The sequence below is a fragment of the Lissotriton vulgaris genome, chromosome 8, assembly GCF_964263255.1.
Source record: "Lissotriton vulgaris chromosome 8, aLisVul1.2, whole genome shotgun sequence".
In the NCBI taxonomy this organism is placed as follows: domain Eukaryota; kingdom Metazoa; phylum Chordata; class Amphibia; order Caudata; family Salamandridae; genus Lissotriton; species Lissotriton vulgaris.
In genome coordinates this window covers 9844451-9861153 of record NC_141696.1, presented here as the reverse complement: position 1 = coordinate 9861153, position 16703 = coordinate 9844451, and the positions used below count along the sequence as shown (strand labels likewise).

The 16703-nt window shown below is 44.2% G+C and overlaps 1 protein-coding gene across 1 annotated transcript in view; it reads left to right on the top strand.

The window, feature by feature from the left end:
- Window positions 1–16703, top strand: part of LOC147693218 (NACHT, LRR and PYD domains-containing protein 3-like) — a 1290712-nt gene that overhangs the window by 860852 nt on the left and 413157 nt on the right. The gene's annotated exons all lie outside the window — the stretch shown is intronic.

Below are 16703 nucleotides of genomic sequence, written 5' to 3'. Positions count from 1 at the left end.
CAAACGTACACCAATGTCAAACCACATAGACATTTAAATAGACGATTCACCCACAAATCAACACTTAGGACAGAAACAAAAGACAGCCCACAGACTGTTCTTAAACCAAACCATTTGTAAACACTAATTGTATGTCATATTTACAAGAAAAGCTTCTCAAAAGTAGCCCAAAAAACTGCACAAAAAACAGCCCAAAGACTTTTCCATGTTCAAGAAGCCAAAATACACCAAATTCGCTAGTTTTGGCTGATAGAACATTCGAAAAGCGCTGTTCATATCACTGCTTATAAAAGTTTAAAGTGCACAAATCAGGATCCTTTTTTATGTACATATTTAAATCCATGTGGTACGTAGTCACCAAGGAAAAAATATGTTTTTATATCTAAATCTATTTAGGTATCCCCTCTAGGGAAGCCGGCTGATTCCATTCTATTTCCATAATTGTAATGCAAAAAAAGAGAAACACATTCTACGATGTGTGGTAAGAACAGGCATGCCAAAAATATTGTAGCATATGCAATATTATACGCAAAGTAGCACTTAAGTTACGGTGTGCCGTTCAAATTTTTTAAAAAGTAGAGAAAAATCTCCTCATTACCTGTCTATATAAATTGCAATTCATATATATCCAAATTCCAAATATCGGCCAATTTCCATACAATTCTAAAACCAAAAAGCTTCGCAACAAACAACCTTACCAAATAAAAGTCTCCATATTCCAAGTGCCAAGTTCTGAATGACCTAACGGTCGTTTTTGGAGTACTCACACCAAAAAGGTTCTCAGTCAGGAGCAGCTACCTCCTGGAGTGCCAGATCAGGGGAGACCAGAAATATACTTGGCTGCAGAAACAGAGAATCTCGGTGCACAGGGTACCTCCTTAGTAGTGCCCTGTCCTACTCAGTAGATTCCTGTCTCCTGTCAAGACCACTCCCTTGGATAGCCGCTTCTCCGATGAGGTCCAGGTCGACGCCATTTGAAGAAATAGAAACCGAACATTCTAAGGGGGTCACTGATACACCTGGTCCTTTAAAATAACAAAGAAGAGATTGGCACAGAGGCTGTAATATAAAAATAACATTTTTATTAACCTCATGTGAGGGAGACCGTATTTGAATGATAAACCTAGCCTTACCTTTAGGAAATTATTAACTCTTGCAAATGTTGTAAGCCCAATTTATCCTAGAACAGTGTATAATTTAGATTGGTTGAATAACCAATTGAGAGGATTTTACAAATGTGGACGGTGTAGCTCATGTAGGTGGCCCTAGAGGGGATACCTAATAGGTTTAGATATAAAAACTGATTTCTTCCTTGGTGACTACGTACCCCATGGAACTAAATATGTACATACAAAAGGATCCTGATATTTGCACTTTAAACTTTTATAAGCAGTGATATACAGAGCGCTTTTTGAGTGTTCTGCCAGCCAAAACTAGCAAATTTGGTTTCTTGAACATGGAAGAGTCTTTGGGCTGTGTTTTGCAGTCTTTTGGGATACTTTTGAGAAGCTTTTCTTGTAAATATGACTTACAATTAGTATTTACAAATAGTTTGGTTTAAGTACAGTCTGTGGGCTGTCTTTTGTTTTTCTCCTAAGTGTTGATTTGTGGGTGAATCGTCTGTTTAAATGTCTATGTGGTTTGACATTGTCGTACGTATGTGAGTAAATAGCGATTGCGCTTTTTGTGTAAGAATGGCTAGCCTTAAGCGCGCTGTATTGTGTGTTCTGAATGTATGACCCCTTCTGAAAATGTCCAGAATGAGCTCAATGTGTTTTTTTTTTGTCATCATTCTGTTATGCAAAATGTCATTTAATTAATTACATGTTAAATAAAAAAATCCAGAAATAAATTATGTAACATATGCTAAATAGCTGCAAGCTACCGTTGTAAGAAACTATACCTATGTGCAAACAGCCACAATGCTAAATGTTTATGTTTATTTTTTAGGCAATTTTTATAGCGCACAACTACCCAGGGGTGTCTCGGCGCTCAGTGAACAGAACGATGGCTATGGCAGATTTTATTGTGGGAAAAGCCAGGTGTTCAATTTCTTCCTGAAGCTAATGAGCGTTGGGGCCATTTTAATGGAGAGGGGGAGTGCGTTCCAAAGTTTGGCTGTGGAAATCACGAAGCATCTGTCATCCCAGTTGGCCTTTTTAGTTTGTTGGACTTTAAGCAGATGAGCTGAGGAGGAACGAAGCATTCTTAGATTTTCTAGTGGGCAGAGGTCGTCTTTGAGAAACTGTGGGCCTAAGTTGTTGATGGCTTTATACACAATGCCTTGAATTTTGTCCGGCTCCTAACGGGGAGCCAATGAAGCTGTTGAATATATGGGGAGCTGGAGGTGAACTTAGGAATGCCCAGTAGGATTCTGGCTGAGGCATTCTGTACTAACTGAAGTCTGTTAAGAACTTTTTCCTGGGCATTAAGAAGGAGGGCGTTACAGTAGTCTGTTTTGGAGAAAACCAAAGTGCTGATTAGGGTTTTACCAGCTGAAATGGGAAGGTAGGGAAGACGTTTTTTTATTTTTTTCAGGGTGAAGAAGGAAGTGGAGACTACGGAGTTGACATAATGGTGGAAGGTCAGTCTATTGTCAAAAATAACTCCAAGGTTACGAACCTTGGTGACAGGTTCTGGTGGAGGTCCCATCTCAGTTGGCCACCATCGAGGGGACCAGGTAGGTTCCAGTTTCCCGAATGTCATCACCTCTGTCTGGTCAGAGTTTAATTTGAGACAGTTTGATGACATCCAGGAACTGATTGCAAGCATTTCTTTTTGAAAGTTTGCAGCGACTGTCGCTCCGTCATTGTGTACGGATAGGACCAATTGGGTATCGTCGGCATAGGTCGTGAGGGCAATGTCGTAGGACTTAATCACCCTCTCTAAGTCCGAAACATATATTAAACAGGGTCGGAATTAGCGAGGAGCCCTGTGGTACTCCGCAAGGAAGGGAGAAGGTATGGGAGGTGAAAGGGCCCATTTTTACTGCCTGTGAGCGGTTGGCCAAGAAGGAGGCGAGGAGTTCTTTGGCCTTGTTCTGAATGCCTATTGCTGAGACACGGTCGATCAGGGTGGCATGATCGACCGTGTCGAAGGCTGCAGAAAGATCTAGCAGTATTAATACTGCCGCTCCTCCTTTTTCCAATGTCATTCTTATTTCATCTGCCGCTTTTATTAAAGCAGTTTTGGTTCCGTGTCCCTGCCTAAACTCAAATTGGGTTTCGTCCAATAGATTGTTTTCATCTATGAATTTAGAAAGGTGTATATTCATAGCTTTTTCAAATACTTTTGCTGGGAAGGGGAGACATGAGATGGGTCTGTAACTAGATGGGAGAAAGGGATCAAGGGTAGGTTTTTTCAGAAGTGGCTTGATGATAGCCTCTTTCCACACTGAGGGATATGAGCCAGTAGTGAACATAGCGTTGCAAATGTTCGTCAAAGCGGGGGAAATGGCTTCTGGGATAAGGTTGAGAATATCTGGAGGGCAAGGATCTAGGGGGGATCCTGATTTAGTGCTGGAAATTAAGCGGAGGACTTGTTCCTCAGTGACTGCTTTAAAGACAGAGAAGGAAGGAGCGTTGGTGGGTGGTGGTTGATTAGTTGTGGGAGTGGAGGGAGATTTATGGGTGAAGGCAGAAAAGATAAAGGTGACTTTGTCCTTAAAGAAATTAGCAAAGGAGTTACAGAGGGATTGAGATAGATCAGAGCGGGGGGCAGGGGGGTTTGAGAGTTAATTAACCACTTGAAACAATTTTCTTGCGGAATTTTTTGCCTGATTAATTTTGGAGGTGTAATAAGTGGTTTTTTCAGAAGTGATGAGGTCTTTATATTTGGAGAGGGCACTTTTATATGAGATTTTGTCAGTGGGGTTGTAATAACGGCACCAGTGTCTTTCCAAATTTCTGCAGTGTTGTCTCTGAAGATGTAGGGATTCCGAGAACCAAGGGGCAGAAGGAGACTTTCTATTACGTTGGGAAGTTTTTAAAGATAAAATGAGAATTCACATTCAATAGGAATAAAATAGGCCTCAAAAACGAAATTGTTTCCTTTGTAATACCTATGACTAAAATACAAAATGTTGCAGCATTTTCCTTAGATACACTGTATTAGATATTACAAGGCATTCAGATCATCTGAGTGGATTGGTTGTTGCTGAAATAAACACAACATTATCAAAATGATAGATTTTAACTGCCTTGAAATGCCTGACTTTTAAATAGACTCTCACCGTGCTTACATTTTAACACCAGAAAAAAGCTTTCCAACAACTGTGTTTAACCTATCTCACTGAGAAGAAGCTGTTTGACACAACAAATGTGAATTTAACTCTGTCAGACCATTAAAAATACAGAAAAAGGTTTTTTTCTCCTGAGAAAGCCGTTCGATGTTGACGCTTGCTGGTCAGTGCAACAGCTGCATAAATAGCACATGGCTATTCCTGACCGCAAGCCACAAGGAAACTGCTGAGTCAAATAGATTTTAAGTCTGTGTAAATCTCGTATAGAGGCCTGCATGCTTTTAAAAGTTACCAAAGACAGTTTCATTATTTAGGATAATAGAAAAAAGATTAGAAGGGATTTCCTTTCTTAATGCCTTATTACATAAGCACATCCGTGGTTTTGATGTTAAATAATAACTGTCCTTAAAAAAGTGGTGCAGACTTTCATATTTCAAGTAAGGCTTCTGTGCTTAGGGTTATAAATGAATGTGTTTAAATATGATAGGAAAGGAATGAAGCTTGCTTTTCATATGTGCAACAATCAAAAGGTTAGTGTTATTATAAAAGAAATTGGGGGAATTTTGATTATATAAAACAATGTTCATTAAAAATAAGTGCACTAAAATGTTTTTTGATCTCTATACTGCCTAATTATCATACTGTGAACTCCTAGCATCAAAGTTGAATTTAAGCAGCGTTTTACCGCAATGGGGAGAACTACATACAAAACTCATTTTTATAAGGTTGCACCTTATAAATTTATGATCCCCCATCTCTGGGATATATAGAGGACCCTCTGTGGATTTCTAATATGCCGCCGAAAAATTGTAAGTTATTCATTTTTAAGTGCCCCTAACACCAAAGTCGAATTTGGGCAAACTTCACTGTTTAAAAGCAGTCCGGCCACTCAGAGCAGTTTCCAAGCTGATCTCAAGCTTCATTAAATGCACACATGTAAGTATAGAATGAACAGCTGACCTCTATACTGCTATGAAAGCACACCGCACACTGCACACAAATGAAACTAAATATAAAAAATCAGCAGAAGTTATTAAGCGTACCTCCAAAAAACTGGCAAACAGGAACGGAAAGGGCTGCTTTTCAGCTATCAGTCTCCAGGGTCACTTTGAATCAGAAAACCACATGGAAAGCTTTGCACAAAATAGGGCAGCTGGTAAGGGGTAAAGGTCAGGTTCTGCATTTAGCAGCCTAGCAGGGCTCAGAGCAAGGTTTGCTTTGACACTTCGACCCCTGCAACTTTTTGAAAAACGAGATGACAGCGCAGGGAGGGAAAGAAAGGTTTTGCTTAGTATTTTTGGCAAAAGCAAATTTTTGTGCACTCATATGAACAGAAGGAAATATAATGGTATATGTGGGCTCTGATTAAGAGCATAGCTCTGCCATGTATATACAAATAATGGTTTTAGTTTAAAGATTACTGTGTAAGGGCTGGGATAAGGAGGCAATTGGATTTAGTTTGAATTCATTCACCCTCATTTTACAACTACTACAATTGCTAAAGGAATAGGTACTTGGTTATTTATGTTTTCTAGCTAGCTAAATTAGCTACTTACCTCCTACAAGTGTATTTGTGCCCAGATGCCACAAATAGAAGTAGATAGTGTCGACAGAAGTGAAACCTGTTTCAAGTTTTCCTACTGTCAAAATGAGCGAATGAGGCTAGCTCCTCTACAAATTAAGGGTAAGCAAATTTATGTTTTCTCTCTCTTTTTCTCAATTTTTATTGGCCTGTCTAAGTTGTCCGTGAAATAGCAATGAGACAATTAATTGGCTATTCAGTAATACTGTTTTAAACATTGTTGGTATTAATTAAATGAATAAATAAATATGCTATGTTGCTGCCCATCCTGTCTGATATTTTTATGAAAGGATGAGTAGTCTAGATTGCTGTTCCCTTATTTAATCTCTAGGGGAACTCGATGTGGGTAGTTTTTTTATTCTAAAATTCCCAGTTCATAACACCATTATTATTGGCTAGTCTGTGTAAATAAACTGACAGTTCTTATCAGAGCTGATGTTGCATAGTTTGGATCATGAAAAGTAGAATGCAGGAAAGACGTTCATATGATCCTCAGCAAACATTTTTGAAGAAAATATTGAAGAAAATATTGTTCTATAAGAGTTTGTTTGTCACAACATGTTCTGCTGGAGAAATTTATGTACCCACTATGTTGAAGTTTTTTTTTAGTTCTTTATGTAATAAGAATTCCTGTTAAAGTAGCAGTTTTAAATGTTCCTGCTGCACCTATAACTTGATAGCATGGTCCTAAGCAAGCAATGTAAGTGCTTTTATTAAGAAAAATCATTTTGGAAGTGTCTGCAGTCATGTACAAGTAATGCAAAGTCTATAAGTAAAAGTGTGGAACATTTCCTTTTTTCTTGAGGTTCTTTAGATTAATAATATAGGAATACACAGATGTAAGGATTTAGAGTATGTCTGTATTGTTTTTCTCTTTTCCCCAGAATTTAGTAAATGAACACAGACGTCCTTAGCTGCTTCAAACAGAGTAATAGGTCCAGGTTTTTTTTTTACTCTCACATAGCTGAAAGTGGTTCTTGGATGCCTTGCTAATATATGGGGCGTCACAAGGCTAGGAAGTATTCTGAGACGATCCTCTCTATTGATAGATTATTTCTGTGCCTTGTCTAAAGACCTTTTGTTCTGTCCACCAATAGATAATAGCTGCCTTACAACCATTGCCAGAGGGACCCGGATATCTGATCGAGCTTGGGGAGTCAGCACCAGACCAACTTGAAGCCAAGGTGAAGGTAACCTGCACAGGCATTGCTGGCAACTAGGACCTCAGTGATGGCGGAAGCACTGGGATGTGAAGTGTGTACCCCTGCCACTGTCTTGGGCGAAAGACGGGGTCTCAAGTTTTTGATGCCCAGCTGAGAGTCACAGACCGACCAGAATGGCGAGGAGGCTTTGCTTTAGGTGACCCCTTTTGAAACAAGGGTTAATTAATTAATTAATTGTGTGCTTATATAGCGCTGGAATCACTCCCGAAGGTGTACCTCCGCGCTTCGACCGCTGCGAAACCCTTCCTGGTTTCCCTGATAGATGGTCCCTTAATGGGTATCTCCAGGGTGAGACCAGGCATCCCCGGCAGTCTGGTGGGGCCGTTAGTGAAGATGAGGCAAGCTAATGCCCAGAGTTGCCGAGTGTGATCGCTGATCAGAGTGGGAACCGAGGCGAGAGAATTATCAAGTCCGCTGACCCTGGTCCAGAAACCTGCCGCGTCGGGAATCGAACCCTGGTCCCGGGCCGTCCTCTGCTCTCGGGTCTGCCGCCTCTAACCAGTGAGCCACACTACTTCAGAGTTCCTAGCATCAGGCCTCTGAATCCTGGTCCCACAGTGAATTCAAGTTTGCACCTTTTATTTTTTGGTGCCTGAACATACTGGATATTTTGTGGCCCCAACTAAAGAGAAGTACGCCAACAGAGCAATACAGGAGTTAGGGAAGGAATTGAGTTTAGGGTACAGGTGCTGTGTCTCTGGTGCTTGATAGATCAAAGTGAAGAAAACTCGTGAACTGCCTGAGACACTGGACAGGATAGTTGAGGGCATTTGCCCTGGGGGAGTGATTGCCCTATCCTGAAAGACAGACTTTTTCTTTTCAAACTGGGCCGAGATTCCTGATTGCGGAGTTGTGCAGCTCCACCGTCGAAACAACAAGAGCCTGCCTATGAGGCTCAAACGGACACAGGGAGAAGACTCCCCTCTGGCTGGTTGTACAGCGGCTTCAATTTCCCATGGACTTCTTTTTTTGTTAATAATGTACCCTTTTGGATGTCCCATTTTTGAGGAGGAGCAGACCTTTGCAGCTCTTCGTTCTAATTCCCATGACCCTGTGTATTCCTCCTGGTCCCTTGGAGCCAGGATTGTTGTTGTAATTATATGGCTGACTGCTTTAATATTTGCAGTGGTTTAATGTTTATTCTACACGAAAAATGTTTTTCTGAGCAATTGACAAATATTACTTTGCACTTTCCTTGAATATATTAATTGATATTCTAGCCCTCATAAAAGAAACATTGGAAATGTCTATTGAAAATATTTTTATTAGATATGTGCTGTTGGCTATTCTGTAATTGAAATGGATGTTCACTGAAAAATATAGGAGCCTTGAAAATGATATTTACATAGAATTGGATTAGATGGTTCTAGGATTTGCTTTTTGTTTAGGGCTGGAAAAATTGACAATTCTGTTTGTGATAATAGTGATTACTCTCTCCTGCTATCTGTATGCTTTGCTCCTTTTATATACCTGCTTATACCTCATATATACCCACTTAATTAAATGTTTAGAATGAAAAATGTCCACCTAGCAATGAATAAGGATATTGATAAATTTAAGAGAATAAATGTGCCAAATATTTTCTATGTTCCTACTAGATCATAGGAATTTCTTTAGCTCATGCTAAAAGGACTATGTGTAAAAGATTGCAGGAATTGCTGTTAGCATGAGCTAAAAGCCATTTTGTTCTCGGCAGCCATCTCAGTTAGCCATGAGCTTGCCATGTGCTTTCTCCCTCTTCCAGAGCCTTGCACTTGATCAGAAAGGCCTAGCTAGTAGAGTGCACCTGCTCCTTGATGTAAGGAGGAATATCTCTCCTTCCACTTTGTTGAGCAAGCAAATTCTGTATACCCATATTAGTCAGTAAGTATTCTTGTATATCCCAGGACCTCCCCTTGGTTTTATGCTGACTAATGTAACCTATGTATATATAAGGCCCCTGTTCTCTGTACTCCTTAGAATGCCTCCTACAGTGGCCTGACAGTACCGTTTGATGCAGTCTCCCTCATAGAGGTTAATAAAAATGTTATTGTAGGAGAGTAGGGTCTGCTATCCTATGGTCACCCCAAATCGTTGCGTTTTGCTTCACTGGTTTATGACTTAATGTGGCTGTGGGCCTGCTAATCAGACCCACAGCCTGCTGTTCTCTCTCTAAATTACTGCCAATGCACTCTAGGTGCATTACGAATTAGAACTGGCTCACCTTATAGCCCCCTGTAACAGTGTACCTTAGGTACCCAGGGCATAGGTGTAGACAAGGCCTACCAGGGGCTGCAGCATGTATTGTGCCACCCCTGGCCTGGCCTCCATATTTGACACAACAGGCTGATCACTCAGCTGGGGTAAGTTGGTGTAATCACCTCTTACTTAGATATAGTATCCCTATATCTAACCTTAACTGGACACATGTTAACCTATCAGCCACTCCTATGGAAGGCCTCCGCAATCCTGGAGGCAGAGTGCGTGGTTTCATGTGAGACGGTGCTCTAGCATGAGCTGAGCCTGTCTGCAGCTGTCTGGAACGACTCCCTTAGCTGTTCCGGGATATTGCCATACCATATACTCTTAAGTGCATTATAATCCTCGCGGTCTTTTGCTAACTTTGGTTTGGCTTTATCAAAACATGTCGAGTAAGGTGTCATACGATTTGGAATACTATCCTCCTCGACAGTTCTGTCGACGGGGATAGCATTCCACCCTTCTAGAGGGACACGACATGTACATAACCTGAACCCCGGTTAAAGTTAACCAGAGCCTTAGCACCACAAAATGGATGCTGCCACCACAGACACAAGTCTGGCCTCCTGCTGCTGGGAGTCCATCCAGCGAGGGAGGCTTGGACAAAGGGTTTCCTGCCTTGGGAGGTGCGAGCACCACCCCAGACAGGATTTTGTGTATTGGGTAGGACAGGGCTGAATAGAATCAGACATGCCCGGGGCACACAAGGTGTCCTCGTGCATAAGCCAGTCCAAACCGGTCCTGGGGCTTTCCAGCCCCAGTCCTAGCGAGGAGCTGGACAAAGGAAAGGGGGTGTAACCGCCCCCCTTCCTGGTCCCACCCAGAGGAGGGACCTATCAGGTGATCCACCCCTCAGATTGGGAATAAGAGTGGGAGCAGTGCCATAGCACCTCAGATCATCCTGAATCAACTTGAAAATAAGAAGACGACTGTGAACACAGGCACCATCCAGCAACTCGACATCTGCTTTGCTGCCGCCGCCTCCTGCCGGAGCCCGAGCCGAGAGCCTGACGAGACCCAGACTCCCAGACTTCTCACTGCCCGATCCACAGTCCCTGCAAAGAAGGGACCTGTGGAGGCACCGAGAGACCCCCGAGAAACTGACTGCGCAGCACCCGAGGCACCCTTGATGCTGTGCTTTGGGGATTGGGAAGCCCCACAACCGAGCAGCCCTTGCACCGAATATCAGCCCCCCAGCATCTCCACGATCTGCGTGGGGCCCTTTTGCATCGTGCCACTTGACGCGCCATCCCAGCCACTTGCCACGTGGTCAGCGGCCATCTTGGCGACGAAACCTACAATTTGAACTGCGGGTCTGGTTGCTCCAGACTTGCCCTCGCTCCTGTAAAAAGGAGCACTCGCTCTGACCTTGCTGGTCCGAGTGAGAAGCTTGAACGATTCCTGTGTGGCTTGCATCAACCAAGGCCTGTTTGCTCCGATCAAGAAGCCAACACCGCCAACAGCTAGAGCCTTTGTGGGAAAGCTCGTGACCAATGCCTGGACGTCCTTGACCTCTTCGTGTCCACGTGGCTGCAGAGAGAATCTTCACCTCATCGCCTGTTTGCACCAGACATCGCATGGTTCCATTCTGGTTCCACGGTAGTCACTGGCTAGTCTTCACCACTTCAGATCCACCCTTGGATCCACCAGAACTCTTCTCATATCGACGCCTGCAGCATTTTCAGCTCCAAGCACCATCGACCTGCGTGACGAAACCCGACACTACTTCGCACATGTGCACCCGCTTCCTGTGGGTGAGGTAACTCAGCAACGCCGATGTTCCTCTACTGGTACACACCTCTAGTGCCTAGTTCTAAAGTTTTGTCCTTCTAGGTCAGCCGGAAGGTTCCTTAATCACTAACTTTGTAACTTTTACGCACCATTCACTTAACATTAGTATATGCGTGCACTTTCAGCACTGCACCCGAGTCCCGCGGGCCTTTCCCGACTTCTTCACTGTTAGTCCCGAACAGCTCCAGCGATTCCCCAGGCCCTAGGCCTACTTCCTTTCAGCTAGGTGGTTCTTATACCACTATTTTAGTATACAGTTTAGGTGGCCCCTAGGGCTCATCCATATTGTGCAACTTTTGTATATTTAAACTGTGTTTTGTTTTAACACATTTGCTTCTGTGCTCATAAAGAGTATAGGGGATTTTGTAGTAAATACATATATATATATTTTCAATATATATCTGTGTGGTGTCCTTTCTTTTGGTATTCAAGGGGATTGTGTCTGTTAAAACAGCTTGCTTCACATGCCTTTACAGAGTTTAGCCTAAGACTGCTTTGTCCACGCTACTAGGATAGCTGGTCTATAAGGTTGACTTACAACCAATCATCATAAGGGTTGCTTGGCATGGTACAAGGTGATCACTAGAACTAGTGATCATCATATACCAGGTCAACTTCTCACATTGGTGAGCAGTGGATTGGGATCTGAGCTTGCTGTTGTTTTACTATTACAATCTTTGAGAGTATCATTTGAAATATCATACAGGTACCTGCTAGGTACATATAAAACAAGACTTGTATACTTAAGTTCTACTGAACTTAGTTGTTGTAGAGGATAGGGAGAAGCACACCCTGACTACAACTACTAGATAGGTTTAGTAGGTAAACACCAGTGTAGGTAGATTGCAACATATCCACCCACACTAGAGCAATGTCTGGAGCAGAGGGATCCACTGGGAATGTCTCTGTTGAGAGTGACCCTCCAAGGGCACCATCCAAATTTGCTATTCTTAATTTTAACGAATTGAGGCAGCTTTGTGCCTCAAGAGGTCTCAAGACAGGGCCAACCCCTACTACAGACCACCTTAGAGAGTGTTTAGACCAGTCTGAAGCTCTAAAGACCTCTAAAGCAGACCCCAAAGGGAATGCTGAAGGAGGCTCTCCCACTGAAGATGACAATACTGATACCCCTGTCCCCATAGTCCAGGTAGATGAGGATGACCAAGTCACTGGAGATATTCAGCCTGATGAGGAGGAAGAAGAAGAGGAGACAGAAGGGGGGAGCAGTGACTCTGATGATGGTAGAAATAGTCAGGTGCCAGCCAGCCGGCTTACCCAGGCTTACTTAAGTGTATTTAGGACTGAAGTAAGGATGACCTTACCAGACACCCAAGTGGACTTAACCAGGAGCATTGGAGGAGGAGGAATCACTCAGGTGAATCCAATACCTCCCAGGCTTCTTGAGGTTCTCATGGTCACTCCAAAAGGGGGGTGACCAGCCCTCAGAGAAGGGAACATGAGACCAAAATGAGAGAGGCTGAACTTAGGATCCAGAAGCAAGAATTAGAGGTTGCCGTGGCCCAAGAGAAACTTGCTAGAGCAAGGCAGTCTAGAGAGAGTGGGTTAGCACCCACTGGTGGCAGCATTATCCCAAAGGATAAAGACAGGTCTTTTGAAAACAGAAACCTGAGTAAGATTGTGCCCCCCCTACAAAGCTGTGGATGATATCCACAAATGGATGACTGCACTTGAGAGAGCCTGCAAAGTACAGCAGATCCCTCGGGAGCAGTGGGCAGCAATCTTGTGGCTCTCCTCTGAAGGTAGAGGCCGAGACAGACTCCTCACAGTTCCTGATGTGGATTCTAGAAACTACCTGGTCCTGAAGAGTGCTCTGATTGATGGGTTAGGCTTAACTACTGAACAGTACAGGTTAATGTTCAGAGATACCCAGAAGACACAGGCTCAGGACTGGTCTGAAATTGTTGAATGTGCCACTAAGGCTCTCGAGGGATGGTTGCTGGGAAGTAAGGTTACAGACTATGAAGGATTGTACAATTTGCTTATGAGAGAACAAATTTTAAATAATTGTCAGAACCAGTAGTTGCATCAAAATTTGGTTGACTCAGATCTGACCTCTCCCCAAGAATTGGGAAAGAGGGCAGACAAATGGGTTAGAACCAGAGTTAAGCAAAAGAACCAGAACCAGAACCAGGGTGATGACCAAAAGAAAACAGACCAGAAGGGTGGGGAGCAGAAAGCTAAAGACCAGAAGTCTTCAACAGGGCCCCAAACTAATACTGAGGGTGGGTCCCAAACTTCCAAGAAGAAGAAGAAAGAAGGTCAAAGAAAACCCTGGTGTAGTACATGTAAAAACACCTCTCACTGGACAAGTGAGTGTAAAAAGGGTGGAGCACCCAACACTGCAGCCCCTAAGGCACCTGCACCCACTAGTACAGTTGGAGGTGTTGGTCCACAAACCAAGGGGGTAGTGGGTATCACTTTGGGAACTGAGGGAGATTCTGGCCTAGTCAGAACCCCTACACAGGCTGTTCTGATTTGTGATGGGGAACTAGATTGGACCCCTACTGTCAGCCCCAGTAATCTGGGCAAGTACAGGCAGACACCTTTGATTAATGAAAAAGTGGCTCAAGCATACAGGCACACATGTGCCAGTGTCACTATGGTGACACCTAGCTTTGTGGACCCTGGACAATACCTACCAGGTGATAATTACCTGGTGACCAATGCCAGCAATGTCACTACTACACATAGTGTGGCAATTGTTAACTTTTCCTGAGGAGGGGTAACTGGCCTAAAAAGAGTTGTGGTTAGTGCTGATCTCCCAGTTGAATGTTTGTTGGGGAATGACCTGGAAAACTCTCTATGGTCAGAAGTTGAGTACAGGACTCATGCAGAGATGTTAGGGATATCATCACATGTCCTTGCTGTGACCAGGTCACAGGCCAAAAAGTGCCTCTCTAAACCTCAGGTCTTGGATCCTGGAACAATGGACCATGCACCTTCCAAGAAGAAGAACAGGAGGGTAAAGGCTGTGCCTTCCCAAATGCCTACAAGTGAGGATCAGCCTTCACAGGAAGATGATCTTGAGACCCCTGAAGGAACCGTCCCTGAAGAACTTGAACCTGATCAGGTTGAGTTTCTGGGGACAGGGGGACCTTCGAGGGCAGACTTGGGGCAGGCTCAGTTAACCTGTCCTTCTCTTGAACCCCTCAGACAGCAGGCTGCTGCTGAGGCTGCTGGGAATGCTCAAGGTACCCATAAAGTGTATTGGGATGATGGGCTCCTTTATTCAGAGGGTAGAGTCCCAAGCCTGGTACAACCAGGAGGTTGGTTATACCTCTGCAATTTAGGGGCTTCCTTCTTACCTTGGCCCATGATATTCCTTTAGCAGGACACCTAGGCCAGAATAAGACTTGGGACAGGCTTGTACCTCACTTTCACTGGCCTCACATGTCTGAAGACACCAAGGAGTTTTGTCGCTCCTGTGTAACCTGCCAAACCAGTGGTAAAGCAGGTGGCACAACAAAGGCCCCCCTGATACCACTACCTGTGGTGGGGGTTCCCATTGAAAGAGGGGGGATTGATATTGTAGGTCCAATGGATCCCCCTACAGCATCTGGGCACAGATTCATACTGGTGGTGGTGGACCATGCCACCAGGTACCCAGAGGCAATTCCACTTAGGGCCACAACAGCCCCTGTTGTGGCCAGGGCCTTACTTGGAGTTTTCTCCAGAGTGGGGTTTCCTAAGGAGGTAGTATCTGACAGAGGTGCCAACTTCATGTCAGGATACTTGACAGCTATGTGGAAGGAATGTGTTATCAACTACAAGTTCACCACTCCTTATCATCCACAGTGTAATGGGCTTGTTGAAAGATTTAACAAGACCCTAAAGGTCATTTGATGACCTGAAGAAGGTCCCACAAAAGGGGGTTGGTGTCAGCCCCTTTGAATTGTTGTTTGGGCACCCTGTAAGAAGACCCCTTTGTCTGGTGAAGGAAGGATGGGAGTTACCTCTCAAAAAGCCTAAACAAGACATAGTGGACTATGTACTTGGTCTCCGCTCCAGGATGGATGAGTATATGGAGAAGGCATCCAAAAACCTTGAGGCTAGCCAAGAATTACAGAAAGCTTGGCATGACCAAAAGGCTGTCTTGACTGAGTATCATCCAGGACAGAAGGTATGGATGTTGGAGCCAGTGGCCCCAGCAACTCTCCAAGACAAATGGTCTGGACCCCATACAATTGTTGAGAAAAAGGGAGAGGTTACCTGCTTGGTGGACCTACGAACTCCCAGGAGCCCCCACAGGGTACTCCATGTCAACAGACTGAAGGCATATGTTGACAGGGCAGACATGGGCTTGCTCATGGCTACAGATGAGGGGCAGGAGGAAGAGAGTGACCCTCTCCCAGACCTGTTAACTCAGAACCCTGAAGATGGCTCAGTTGATGGTGTGGCCTTAGATGGCAGCCTCATTGAACATCAGCAACATGACTGTAGACAAGTTTTGCAGTCATACAGACATATGTTCTCATTGACACCCAGTCAGACTAACTGGTGTACCCATGTGGTTGACACTGGTGACAGTCTTCCTGTAAAAAGCAAGATTTATAGGCAACCTGACCATGTCAGGGACTGTATGAAGACTGAGTTGCAAAAGATGCTGGAATTAGGTGTTATTGAGGCTTCAGAGAGCCCCTGGGCTAGCCCAGTGCTTCTGGTCCCCAAACCTCACCCAAAGATGGCAAGAGAGAGATAAGGTTCTGTCTGGATTACAGAGGACTCAATGCTGTCACTAGGACAGATGCACACCCTATTCCAAGGGCAGATGAGCTCATTGACAAGTTGGCTTCTGCCAAATATTTGAGCACATTTGACTTGACAGCTGGCTACTGGAAAATCAGGTTAGCTGAGGAGTCTAAAGCCAAAACTGCATTTTTTACCCCAGGTGGGCATTATCAATTTGTGGTGATGCCCTTTGGTTTGAAAAATGCACCTGTCACCTTCCAAAGGTTGGTGAATCAAGTCCTTACTGGGTTGGATGACTTTTGCGCAGCATATCTGGATGAAAATGCTGTCTTCAGCTCCACCTGGGCGGATCACCTGGTCCACCTGAAGGAAGTGCTAGAGGCTCTGCAAAAGGCAAGCCTCACTATCAAGGCCACAAAGTGCCAAATAGGGCAGAGTAAGGTTGTGTACTTGGGCCACCTTGTAGGTGGAGGCCAAGTTCAACCACTGGAGAGTAAGATCCAGACCATAAAGGACTGGTCCCCTCCAACTACCCAGACTCAGGTCAGAGCTTTCTTGGGCCTGACTGGGTACTACAGGAGGTTTGTTAAGAACTATGGGTCCATTGTGACTCCTCTTAATGATCTGACATCCAAGAAGATGCCCAAAAAGGTTCAGTGGACAGTAAACTGTCAAAAGGCATTTGATGACCTGAAGAAGGGCATGTGCTCTGCACCTTTCCTGAAGAGTCCTGACTACTCAAGAGAGTTCATTGTCCAAGCAGATGCTTTTGAGTTGGGAGTGGGAGCTGTGCTTTCACAACTTAATGTAGATGGTCAAGACCAGCCCATTGCTTTTATTAGCAGAAGGCTGACCCCCAGAGAGAAACGTTGGTCAGCCATTGAGAGGGAGGCCTTTGCTGTGGTGTGGGCCCTGAAGA